This window comes from Rutidosis leptorrhynchoides, chromosome 10 (genome assembly GCF_046630445.1).
Source record: "Rutidosis leptorrhynchoides isolate AG116_Rl617_1_P2 chromosome 10, CSIRO_AGI_Rlap_v1, whole genome shotgun sequence".
NCBI lineage: Eukaryota > Viridiplantae > Streptophyta > Magnoliopsida > Asterales > Asteraceae > Rutidosis > Rutidosis leptorrhynchoides.
In genome coordinates this window covers 309,391,288-309,405,255 of record NC_092342.1, presented here as the reverse complement: position 1 = coordinate 309,405,255, position 13,968 = coordinate 309,391,288, and the positions used below count along the sequence as shown (strand labels likewise).

The 13,968-nt window shown below is 34.8% G+C and overlaps 1 pseudogene; it reads left to right on the top strand.

The window, feature by feature from the left end:
• Positions 1-13,734, top strand: part of LOC139872476 (ribonucleases P/MRP protein subunit POP1-like) — a 64,452-nt pseudogene extending 50,718 nt beyond the window's left edge.
• The last annotated feature ends 234 nt before the right edge of the window (positions 13,735-13,968 follow it).

Sequence of the window (13,968 nt, the reverse complement as noted above, 5' to 3'; positions counted from 1 at the left end):
GTCCTTTCGCTCTTCCCATCAGTTTGTGGATGATAGGCAGTACTCATGTCTAGACGAGTTCCTAATGCTTGTTGTGATGTCTGCCAGAATCTTGAAATAAGTCTGCCATCCCTATCAGAGATAATAGAGATTGGTATTCCATGTCTGGAGACGACTTCCTTCAAATACAGTCGTGCTAACTTCTCCATCTTGTCATCTTCTCTTATTGGCAGGAAGTGTGCTGATTTGGTGAGACGATCAACTATTACCCAAATAGTATCAAAACCACTTGCAGTCCTTGGCAATTTAGTGATGAAATCCATGGTAATGTTTTCCCATTTCCATTCCGGGATTTCGGGTTGTTGAAGTAGACCTGATGGTTTCTGATGCTCAACTTTGACCTTAGAACACGTCAAACATTCTCCTACGTATTTAGCAACATTGGCTTTCATACCCGGCCACCAAAAATGTTTCTTGAGATCCTTGTACATCTTTCCCATTCCAGGATGTATTGAGTATCTGGTTTTATGAGCTTCTCTAAGTACCATTTCTCTCATATCTCCAAATTTTGGTACCCAAATCCTTTTAGCCCTATATCGAGTTCCGTCTTCTCGAATATTAAGATGCTTCTCCGATCCTTTGGGTATTTCATCCTTTAAATTTCCCTCTTTTAAAACTCCTTGTTGCGCCTCCTTCATTTGAGTAGTAAGGTTATTATGAATCATTATATTCATAGATTTTACTCGAATGGGTTCTCTGTCCTTCCTGCTCAAGGCATCGGCTACCAAATTTGCCTTCTCCGGGTGGTAACGAATCTCAAAGTCGTAATCATTCAATAATTCAATCCACCTACGCTGCCTCATATTCAGTTGTTTCTGATTAAATATGTGTTGAAGACTTTTGTGGTCGGTATATATAATACTTTTGACCCCATATAAGTAGTGCCTCCAAGTCTTTAATGCAAAAACAACCGCGCCTAATTCCAAATCATGCATTGTATAATTTTGTTCGTGAATCTTCAATTGTCTAGACGCATAAGCAATCACCTTCGTTCGTTGCATTAATACACAACCGAGACCTTGCTTTGATGCGTCACAATAAATCACAAAATCATCATTCCCTTCAGGCAATGACAATATAGGTGCCGTAGTTAGCTTTTTCTTCAATAACTGAAACGCTTTCTCTTGTTCATCATTCCATTCAAATTTCTTCCCTTTATGCGTTAATGCAGTCAAGGGTTTTGCTATTCTGGAAAAGTCTTGGATGAACCTTCTGTAGTAACCAGCTAGTCCTAAAAACTGGCGTATGTGTTTTGGAGTTTTCGGGGTTTCACACTTTTCAACAGTTTCTATCTTTGCCGGATCCACCTTAATACCTTCTTTGTTCACTATGTGACCGAGGAATTGAACTTCTTCCAACCAAAATGCACACTTTGAAAACTTAGCGTACAATTCTTCCTTCCTCAATACTTCTAACACCTTTCTCAAATGTTCACCGTGTTCTTGGTCATTCTTTGAGTAAATAAGTATGTCATCAATGAAAACAATGACAAACTTGTCAAGGTATGGTCCACACACTCGGTTCATAAGGTCCATGAACACAGCTGGTGCATTAGTTAAACCAAACGGCATGACCATAAACTCGTAATGACCGTAACGTGTTCTGAAAGCAGTCTTTGGAATATCATCTTCTTTCACCCGCATTTGATGATACCCGGAACGTAAGTCAATCTTTGAATAAACAGACGAGCCTTATAGTTGATCAAATAAGTCGTCGATTCTCGGTAGTGGGTAGCGGTTCTTGATGGTAAGTTTGTTCAACTCTCGGTAGTCGATACACAACCTGAATGTACCATCTTTCTTCTTGACAAACAAAATAGGAGCTCCCCACGGTGATGTGCTTGGTCCAATAAAACCACGCTCTAAAAGTTCTTGTAATTGGCTTTACAGTTCTTTCATCTCGCTGGGTGCGAGTCTGTAAGGAGCACGAGCTATTGGTGCAGCTCCTGGTACAAGATCTATTTGAAATTCAACGGATCGATGTGAGGGTAATCCCGGTAATTCTTTCGGAAATACATCGGGAAATTCTTTTGCAATGGGAACATCATTGATGCTCTTTTCTTCAGTTTGTACTTTCTCGACGTGTGCTAGAACAGCATAGCAACCTTTTCTTATTAGTTTTTGTGCCTTCAAATTACTAATAAGATGTAGCTTCGTGTTGCCCTTTTCTCCGTACAACATTAAGGGTTTTCCTTTTTCTCGTATAATGCGAATTGCATTTTTGTAACAAACGATCTCTGCTTTCACTTCTTTCAACCAGTCCATACCGATTATCGCATCAAAACTCCCTAACTCTACTGGTATCAAATCAATCTTAAATGTTTCGCTAACCAGTTTAATTTCTCGATTCCGACATATATTATCTGCTGAAATTAATTTACCATTTTCTAATTCGAGTAAAAATTTACTATCCAAAGGCGTCAATGGACAACTTAATTTAGCACAAAAATCTCTACTCATATAGCTTCTATCCGCACCCGAATCAAATAAAACGTAAGCAAATTTATTGTCAATAAGAAACGTACCCGTAACAAGCTCCGGGTCTTCCTGTGCCTCTGCCGCATTAATATTGAAAACTCTTCCGCGGCCTTGTCCATTCGTGTTCTCCTGGTTCTGGCAATTTCTAATAATGTGGCCCGGTTTTCCACATTTATAACAAACTACATTGGCATAACTTGCTCCGACACTACTTGCTCCACCATTACTCGTTCCGACACCATTTGTTCCTTTCGTTCTATTAACCCCTGGTCCGTAGACCTCACACTTCGCCGCTCTATGACCATTTCTTTTACACTTGTTGCAAAATTTGGTGCAGAACCCCGAGTGATACTTTTCACACCTTTGGCATAGCTGCTTCTGATTGTTGTGGTTGTTGCGGTTATTATTGTTGTTAGGATGATTGTTGTAGTTGCTGTTGTTGTTGTTGTTATTGTTGTTGGGCCGTTTGTTGTAGTTGCGATTGATGTTGCGATTGTTGGAATAATTGTTGCGATTATTATTGTAATTGCTGTTGTTGTTGTATTGGTGATTCTTATCACCGTTTTCCTCCCACTTTCTTTTGACTTGCTTCACATTGGCCTCTTCAGCAGTCTGTTCTTTAATTCTTTCTTCAATCTGGTTCACTAGTTTATGAGCCATTCTACATGCCTGTTGTATGGAGGCGGGCTCATGTGAACTTATATCTTCTTGGATTCTTTCCGGTAATCCTTTCACAAACGCGTCGATCTTCTCTTCCTCATCTTCGAATGCTCCCGGACACAATAGGCACAATTCTGTGAATCGTCTTTCGTACGTGGTAATATCAAATCCTTGGGTTCGTAACCCTCTAAGTTCTGTCTTGAGCTTATTGACCTCGGTTCTGGGACGGTACTTCTCGTTCATCAAGTGCTTGAATGCTGACCACGGTAGTGCGTACGCATCGTCTTGTCCCACTTGCTCTAGATAGGTATTCCACCATGTTAACGCAGAACCTGTGAAGGTATGCGTAGCGTACTTCACTTTGTCCTCTTCAGTACACTTACTTATGGCAAACACCGATTCGACCTTCTCGGTCCACCGTTTCAATCCGATCGGTCCTTCGGTTCCATCAAATTTCAAAGGTTTGCAGGCAGTGAATTCTTTGTAGGTGCATCCTACACGATTTCCTGTACTGCTAGATCCAAGGTTATTGTTGGTATGTAGCGCAGCCTGTACTGCGGCTATGTTTGAAGCTAGAAAAGTACGAAATTCCTCTTCATTCATATTCACGGTGTGTCGAGTAGTCGGTGTCATTTCCTTCAAAATAGTCAAATGGAACAAGTTAATCATACAGAATATTAAGAGTAGTTAATAGTATTTCGTAGCATAATATGAACTCATTTATAAAAACTTTTTCTTCATATTAGCGTTTTATAAGTTTAAACTTGGGTAGTACCTACCCGTTAAGTTCATACTTAGTAGCTAATATACAATTCAACTACTACAATTCTATATGAAAAACTGATTATAATAATATTTCGCGTTCAAACTTTTACACAATATTTTACAAACTTACAATACCGCTTATTTTACATATAGCATGAAATATAGCACACAATAAATTTGATACAAGATGGTTGTGAAGATAATTCTAGATAGTACACAAGTCGTTCAGCAAAGGCAATAAAGACACGTAATTCATACGTCCAGAAACAAGTCATGCATTCTGGTTTTACTAGGATTACTTCCCATCCTTGGTCTTGTGGAACATAACCGTTATGGCCGTTGATAAGACAGCGTGTTGTAACGTCATCAAAGGGACGAGGGTTACGTAATGTCCAACAGTCCCGTAACAATCTAAAAACCTCATTTCTTACCCCAATTACCGACTCCGTCACTTGTGAGAACGTTTTGTTTAATAGTTGTAGCCCGATGTTCTTGTTCTCACTTTGGTGAGAAGCGAACATTACTAATCCGTAAGCATAACATGCTTCTTTATGTTGCATGTTAGCCGCTTTTTCTAAATCACGAAGTCCAATATTCGGATATATTGAGTCAAAATAATTTCTTAACCCATTGCGTAAAATAGCATTTGGGTTCCCCGCAATATATGCGTCAAAGTAAACACATCGTAACTTATGGATTTCCCAATGTGATATCCCCCATCTTTCGAACGAAAGCCTTTTATAAACCAAGGCATTCTTGGAACGTTCTTTGAATGTCTTACAAACTGATTTCGCCTTAAATAGTTATGCCGAAGAATTCTGACCGACTCTAGACAAGATTTCATCAATCATGTCTCCGGGTAGGTCTCTTAAAATATTGGGTTGTCTATCCATTTTGTGTTTTTATACTGTAAAATAGACAAGAGTTAGATTCATAAAAAAAAATACTTATTAATACAAGCAATTTTTACATATATCATAAAGCATAAGCACACTATATTACATATATTACACCACACGAATACAACTATCTTATTCCGACTCGCTTGTTTCTTCTTCTTCAGTTTTGGTTCGTTTTGCCAAGTTTCTAGGGATATATGATGTTCCCCTAATACGAGCCGTCGTTTTCCACATTGGTTTAGAAAAACCTGGTGGTTTAGAGGTTCCCGGGTCATTGTTACAACTTAAGGACTTCGGGGGTTGACGATACATATAAAGTTCATCGGGGTTGGAATTAGATTTCTCTATTTTTATGCTCTTTCCCTTATTATTTTCTTTTGCCTTTTTAAATTCAGTTTTGGTAATTTCTATAACATCATCGGAATTCTCGTCGGAATCCGATTCATCGGAGAATTGGTAATCCTCCCAATATTTTGCTTCCTTGGCGGAAACACCATTGACCATAATTAACCTTGGTCGTTGGTTGAGGATTTTCTTTTACTTAACCGTTTTATTATTTCCCCCACCGGTTCTATTTCTTCATCCGGTTCCGATTCTTCTTCCGGTTCCGATTCTTCTTCCGGTTCCGACTCTTCTCCCGGTTCCTCTTCGGGAACTTGTGAATCAGTCCACGAATCATTCCAATTTACATTTGACTCTTCATTATTATTAGGTGAGTCAATGGGACTTGTTCTAGAGGTAGACATCTATCACATAATATCAAACGCGTTAAGAGATTAATATATCACATAATATTCACATGTTAAAAATATATAGTTTCCAACAAAATTTGTTAAGCAATCATTTTTCAAGTAAACACGGTCGAAGTCCAGACTCACTAATGCATCCTAACAAACTCGATAAGACACACTAATGCAAAATTCTAGTTCTCTAAGACCAACGCTCGGATACCAACTGAAATGTCCCGTTCTTATTGATTAAAAACGTTCCATATTAATTGATTTCGTTGCGAGGTTTTGACCTCTATATGAGACGTTTTTCAAAGACTGCATTCATTTTAAAACAAACCATAACCTTTATTTCATCAATAAAGGTTTAAAAAGCTTTACGTAGATTATCAAATAATGATAATCTAAAATATCCTGTTTACACACGACCATTACATAATGGTTTACAATACAAATATGTTACAACAAAATAAGTTTCTTGAATGCAGTTTTTACACAATATCATACAAGCATGGACTCCAAATCTCGTCCTTATTTAAGTATGCGACAGCGGAAGCTCTTAATAATCACCTGAGAATAAACATGCTTAAAACGTCAACAAAAATGTTGGTGAGCTATAGGTTTAACCTATATATATCAAATCATAATAATAGACCACAAGATTTCATATTTCAATAAACATCCCATACATAGAGATAAAAATCATTCATATGGTGAACACCTGGTAACCGACATTAACAAGATGCATATATAAGAATATCCCCATCATTCCGGGACACCCTTCGGATATGATATAAATTTCGAAGTACTAAAGCATTCGGTACTTTGGATGGGGTTTGTTAGGCCCAATAGATCTATCTTTAGGATTCGCGTCAATTAGGGTGTCTGTTCCCTAATTCTTAGATTACCAGACTTAATAAAAAGGGGCATATTCGATTTCGATAATTCAACCATAGAATGTAGTTTCACGTACTTGTGTCTATTTTGTAAATCATTTATAAAACCTGCATGTATTCTCATCCCAAAAATATTAGATTTTAAAAGTGGGACTATAACTCACTTTCACAGATTTTTACTTCGTCGGGAAGTAAGACTTGGCCACTGGTTGATTCACGAACCTATAACAATATATACATATATATCAAAGTATGGTCAAAATATATTTACAACACTTTTAATATATTTTGATGTTTTAAGTTTATTAAGTCAGCTGTCCTCGTTAGTAACCTACAACTAGTTGTCCACAGTTAGATGTACAGAAATAAATCGATAAATATTATCTTGAATCAATCCACGACCCAGTGTATACGTATCTCAGTATTGATCACAACTCAAACTATATATATTTTGGAATCAACCTCAACCCTGTATAGTTAACTCCAACATTCACATATAGAGTGTCTATGGTTGTTCCGAAATATATATAGATGTGTCGACATGATAGGTCGAAACATTGTATACGTGTCTATGGTATCTCAAGATTACATAATATACAATACAAGTTGATTAAGTTATGGTTGGAATAGATTTGTTACCAATTTTCACGTAGCTAAAATGAGAAAAATTATCCAATTTTGTTTTACCCATAACTTCTTCATTTTAAATCCGTTTTGAGTGAATCAAATTGCTATGGTTTCATATTGAACTCTATTTTATGAATCTAAACAGAAAAAGTATAGGTTTACAGTCGGAAAAATAAGTTACAAGTCATTTTTGTAAAGGTAGTCATTTCAGTCGAAAGAACGACGTCTAGATGACCATTTTAGAAAACATACTTTCACTTTGAGTTTAACCATAATTTTTGGATATAGTTTCATGTTCATAATAAAAATCATTTTCTCAGAATAACAACTTTTAAATCAAAGTTTATCATAGTTTTTAATTAACTAACCCAAAACAGCCCGCGGTGTTACTACGACGGCGTAAATCCGGTTTTACGGTGTTTTTCGTGTTTCCAGGTTTTAAATCATTAAGTTAACATATCATATAGATATAGAACATATGTTTAGTTGATTTTAAAAGTCAAATTAGAAGGATTAACTTTTGTTTGCGAACAAGTTTAGAATTAACTAAACTATGTTCTAGTGATTACAAGTTTAAACCTTCGAATAAGATAGCTTTATATATATGAATCAAATGATGTTATGAACATCATTACTACCTTAAGTTCCTTGGATAAACCTACTGGAAAAGAGAAAAATGGATCTAGCTTCAACGGATCCTTGGATGGCTCAAAGTTCTTGAAGCATAATCATGACACGAAAACAAGTTCAAGTAAGATCATCACTTGAAATAAGATTGTTATAGTTATAGAAATTGAACCAAAGTTTGAATATGATTATTACCTTGTATTAGAATGATAACCTACTGTAAGAAACAAAGATTTCTTGAGGTTGGATGATCACCTTACAAGATTGGAAGTGAGCTAGCAAACTTGAAAGTATTCTTGATTTTATGTAACTAGAACTTGTAGAATATATGAAGAACACTTAGAACTTTAAGATAGAACTTGAGAGAGGTCAATTAGATTAAGAAAATTGAAGAATTAAAGTGTTTGTAGGTGTTTTTGGTCGTTGGTGTATGGATTAGATATAAAGGATATGTAATTTTGTTTTCATGTAAATAAGTCATGAATGATTACTCATATTTTTGTAATTTTATGAGATATTTCATGCTAGTTGCCAAATGATGGTTCCCACATGTGTTAGGTGACTCACATGGGCTGCTAAGAGCTGATAATTGGAGTGTATATACCAATAGTACATACATCTAAAAGCTGTGTATTGTACGAGTACGAATACGGGTGCATATGAGTAGAATTGTTGATGAAACTGAACGAGGATGTAATTGTAAGCATTTTTTTAAGTAGAAGTATTTTGATAAGTGTATTTAAGTCTTTCAAAAGTGTATAAATACATATTAAAACACTACATGTATATACATTTTAACTGAGTCGTTAAGTCATCGTTAGTCGTTACATGTAAGTGTTGTTTTGAAACCTTTAGGTTAACGATCTTGTTAAATGTTGTTAACCCAATGTTTATAATATCAAATGAGATTTTAAATTATTATATTATCATGATATTATCATGTATGAATATCTCTTAATATGATATATATATATATATATATACACTAAATGTCTTTACAACGATAATCGTTACATATATGTCTCGTTTAAAAATCATTAAGTTAGTAGTCTTGTTTTTACATATGTAGTTCATTGTTAATATACTTAATGATATGTTTACTTATCATAGTATCATGTTAACTATATATATATCCATATATATGTCATCATATAGTTTTTTTACAAGTTTTAACGTTCGTGAATCACCGGTCAACTTGGGTGGTCAATTGCCTATATGAAACATATTTTAATTAATCAAGTCTTAACAAGTTTGATTGCTTAACATGTTGGAAACATTTAATCATGTAAATATCAATCTCAATTAATATATATAAACATGGAAAAGTTCGGGTCACTACAACATATATTTCATAGCATTATTCCTCAAGAAAGACAAGCTTTTAGTTGCAATTGTTCTATTTACAAGTGATATTCGTTTAAATATTAAAAGGTGAAGACAAAAGACAGATTCGACGAATTGAAGACGCAAACGACCAAAAAGCTCAAAAGTACAAAATACAATCAAAGAGGTTCCAATTATTGATAAGAAACGTCTCGAAATTACAAGAGTACAAGATTCAAAACGCAAAGTACAAGATATTAAATTGTACGCAAGGACGTTCGAAAATCCGGAACCGGGACCAGAGTCAACTCTCAACGCTCGACGCAACGGACTAAAAATTACGAGTCAACTATTCACATAAATATAATATAATATTTAAATAATTCTTATAATTATTTAAATATTATAATATATTAAAAATTCGTCGGCAAAGAAAGACTCCAAAGTTGGTGAGCTGAAAAATCAAACTCCGCGACTCGCGGAGTTTGAAGGCAAAAATTGCCGCGAGTCGCGGAGCCCCAAATTCTGAAACCGCCTATAAAAGCAAACGCAGTTTGATCGCAAAAATATATCAATATATATCAATCTCTCTATCTATATACGTAATATTTATATTTATAATTTATATTTTAATTTTAATTTTAATTTTAATCCTAATAATAAGGGTATGTTAGCGAATGTTGTAAGGGTGTAAGTCGAAATTCTGTCCGTGTAACGCTACGCTATTTTTAATCATTGTAAGTTATGTTCAACCTTTTTAATTTAATGTCTCGTAGCTAAGTTATTATTATGCTTATTTGATCCGAAGTAATCATGATGTTGGGCTAATTACTAAAATTGGGTAATTGGGCTTTGTACCATAATTGGGGTTTGGACAAAAGAACGACACTTGTGGAAATTAGACTATGGGCTATTAATGGGCTTTATATTTGTTTAACTAAATGATAGTTTGTTAATGTTAATATAAAGATTTATAATTGGACGTACCCATAAATTACCATATACACTCGATCGGACACGATGGGCGGGGTATTTATATGTACGAATAATCGTTCATTTAACCGGACACGGGAATGGATTAATAGCCACTAGAATTATTAAAACAGGGGTGAAATTATGTACAAGGACACTTGGCATAATTGTTAACAAAGTATTAAAACCTTGGGTTACACTCAGTCGACATCCTGGTGTAATTATTAAACAAAGTATTAAAATCTTGTTACAGTTTAAGTCCCCAATTAGTTGGAATATTTGACTTCGGGTATAAGAATAATTTGACGAGGATACTCGCACTTTATATTTATGACTGATGGACTGTTATGGACAAAAACCAGACGGACATATTAAATAATCCAGGGCAAAGGACAATTAACCCATGGGCATAAAACTAAAATCAACACGTCAAACATCATGATTACGGAAGTTTAAATAAGCATAATTCTTTTATTTCATATTTAATTTCCTTTATTTTATATTTAATTGCACTTCTAATTATCGCATTTTTATTGTTATTGTATTTAATTGCACTTTTAATTATCGTACTTTTTAATTATCGCAAGTTTATTTTATCGCACTTTTATTATTCGCAATTTCATTATCGTTATTTACTTTACGCTTTAAATTAAGTCTTGTATTTATTTATTATTTTTACATTTTGTTTTAACTGCGACTAAAGTTTTAAAATCGACAAACCGATCATTAAACGGTAAAAACCCCCCTTTATAATAATAATATTACTTATATATATATTTGTATTTTTATAAAAGTAAACTAATATAGCGTTAAGCTTTGTTTAAAGATTTTCCCTGTGGAACGAACCGGACTTACTAAAAACTACACTACTGTACGATTAGGTACACTGCCTATAATTGTTGTAGCAAGGTTTAAGTATATCCATTCTATAAATATATAAAACTTGTGTAATCTGTATCGCTTTTCGTATCAAAAATATAATACTATTTCGTACCCCCACGCTACCACATCAACGACATGATTCTATCACAACGCAAATACATCCATGAACTTTTGGAACGTGCTGACTTATCTAATGCTAAGACAGTTTCATCTCCGATGACAACCAACGCAAACCTTGCTCTTGGTGATAGTGCCACATTTGACAACCCCGTTCAATATCGTCAAATTGTCGTTGCTCTTCAGTACGTTACATTGTCTCGACCGGACATCACTTTCGCAGTCAACAAAGTCTGTCAGTATATGCATTGTCCCACGATAAATCATTGGTCAGCAGTTAAACGAATTCTCCGTTACTTACAGGGTACGACCAATTATGGGTTACGTTTTATTCACGACTCCGGAACAGTGCTTCATGCCTACACTGATTCAACATACAACTCGCTGACTAGCTTCTCTGATGCTAACTGGGCAGGTTGTCCAGATGACCGTCGATCCACGGGAGGATATGCAATATATCTAGGTTCAAATCTAGTATCATGGTCTGCACGAAAACAAAAGACTATCTCTCGATCCTCAACAGAATCTGAATACAAGGCCCTAGCTGACACAGTTGCGGAACTAACATGGCTTCAAGATCTATTACGTGAACTTCGTGTTCCTGTTAAATCGGTTCCTACCTTATGGTGTGATAACCTTGGTGCTACGTATCTTTCAGCTAACCCAGTCTTTCATGCACGTACAAAACATGTAGAAGTTGATTTTCACTTTGTTCGAGAAAGAGTTGCTCAACAAAAACTTTCAGTTCAGTTTATAACTACTGATGATCAGATTGCAGATATCTTCACCAAGCCGCTGTCCTCACCAAGATTTCACCTGTTACGATCCAAGCTACATGTCGTTTCCCGCCCTTAGCTTGCGGGGGAATATTAGACAAATATAATTGTATAAGGCTATGTTATTGCTATAGTATAGGGATATATTATGTAATTGTTACTCCTATATAATGGAGGCTTATATAGTGATAATATACTCACAGAACATACAAGTTCAATTCAATATCTCTCTTCCTCTATTATATCATTCAACAAACATAAACCCAACTGAATCCGAAATCACTCAGATTCGTTATGATAAACTAGATGAAGTTGGTGATAAACGAGTATTAGCAGACAATGATATGATTGTTGCCAGGTCATCAAGAATGTTGACGAGTTTCTTGAATTCCATAAATGGTGATCATATGCCTCTTTTCCCACATTGTTTTGATAAGAACACTTGCATTACTAAAATCATAAGGAATGAGAAAATACTTGATCAATGCTTGAATATGGATAGCTTTTTGGAAAATCAATGTAGAAAGATGTGTGTTGTTAGAGTTGTTCTTCGTACGTATAAAGAAGGTGTTATTGAAGATAGAGCAGTTGTTTGTGCAGCTCGTTTGACAGACATACAGTGTTGGCTTTCAGGGTAATTTTCTAACTCATTGGTGTTTCTAGAAATCTATATATATTTGTATAAATTAATAATACATCTATGAAGAATAACGATATCATATAATAATCTGTTTTCTTATAGAACATAGTTAGATTGTTTTAACTTCGATCTGTATCCGATCTATAGAAAAATTGGTTGTATTAGACTTTATTTCCTGAGAAACATTACAATCAAAAGTTTAATGTCCTTTTATTATGTAAATAACTAAAATATCAATTTATAACCATCACAAGATACCCCAGTGGTTCTCTAAGTTCCTTGCAAGAGGTCTCAGTTTCGAATCCTGTCATGAATATCTTGTGGTGGTCAGGGAAGGGTTGGAAACAGCGAGGTAGTAATCCTGTTGGGCTGTGTACATCAGAGTATAGGGTCGGAGTACTCGCCCGAACAGGGAAAACCTTCTACCTTTTTACCTAAAATAGTCATTTGTGAATTATTGCAGTTCAAACAATAAGGCTGAAATTCAAGTACCACGGACAACATTGGCGGCATACTTTGTGAAGCAAGATTCTGGCGACTGGGAATTTTGAGTGCCTGAAGAAGCTGAAGCCATGGAGTCTAACAGGTGGCCAATTGGTTTTGTCACTACAGGATTCGTTCGTGGATGGTTAGTATATTTTGTCATCCATTTAATATTTATACGAAACTTATATTTGACGTTTTATCTCAAGTACCATTCGTTTCAAGCACGACTAGTTTTTTTCAAAAAGAATGAAAGAAGCTATAACTGATTAATATTCATCTTTCAACATATACCTATAATAGAAAATATACTTGTAGTGCAACTTTTACAAGTTGGGAATGAAGCTGACCTTTTTTAATGCATTTGACATTGATTCTGCACATGTTATGTTTTATGCATATGTTGCATAATGCATGTTCTTACTCTACTAATATGAAAGTAATTATCCTTTTATTAATTTCGTTGACTTTTGTCTTTATCGAACTTGACTTTTGATAACTTGCAGCAAAAGCTCAATGGCTAAGGGTCTGTGTGATGCGGTTTTGCTTGCTCGTCTTAGACATGAACAGTGGAGTTCTGTGCCTTTGAAACCAAGAAAGACAGAAATTTATGTTCTAACGCGAAATTTAAGATCTACGGCTTACAGACTTGCACGTGCAAGTATCGTTCTTGAACACCAACAAGAAGATTTAGACCATTTTTGACCGGTCAATTTTTGGGTATTTTTGATAGTATTTTGTAGATTTAAATATTTTTTGATTTGAGTATTTGGGTTTTTAGTAGACTGCTAATAGATGCTTAAATAATCCCTTCTTGGTTAAGTGTTTAATTCCCAAATTTATTAGAAGTAATTAAAAGTTATTGTTTTATACAATAAAATAAAATAATAAAATAATAGAATACCATTATCAAAAAGTTCTTTTGATGTCGCATTATCTATAATTATTTGCGATTGTACTTCTGTTTCTTACTAGAATGCGCTCATTAATTAAATTATGATTTATTTATTATAATGGAGAAATAGCTCAGATACACTATTTTTCAAAATTTTATTAC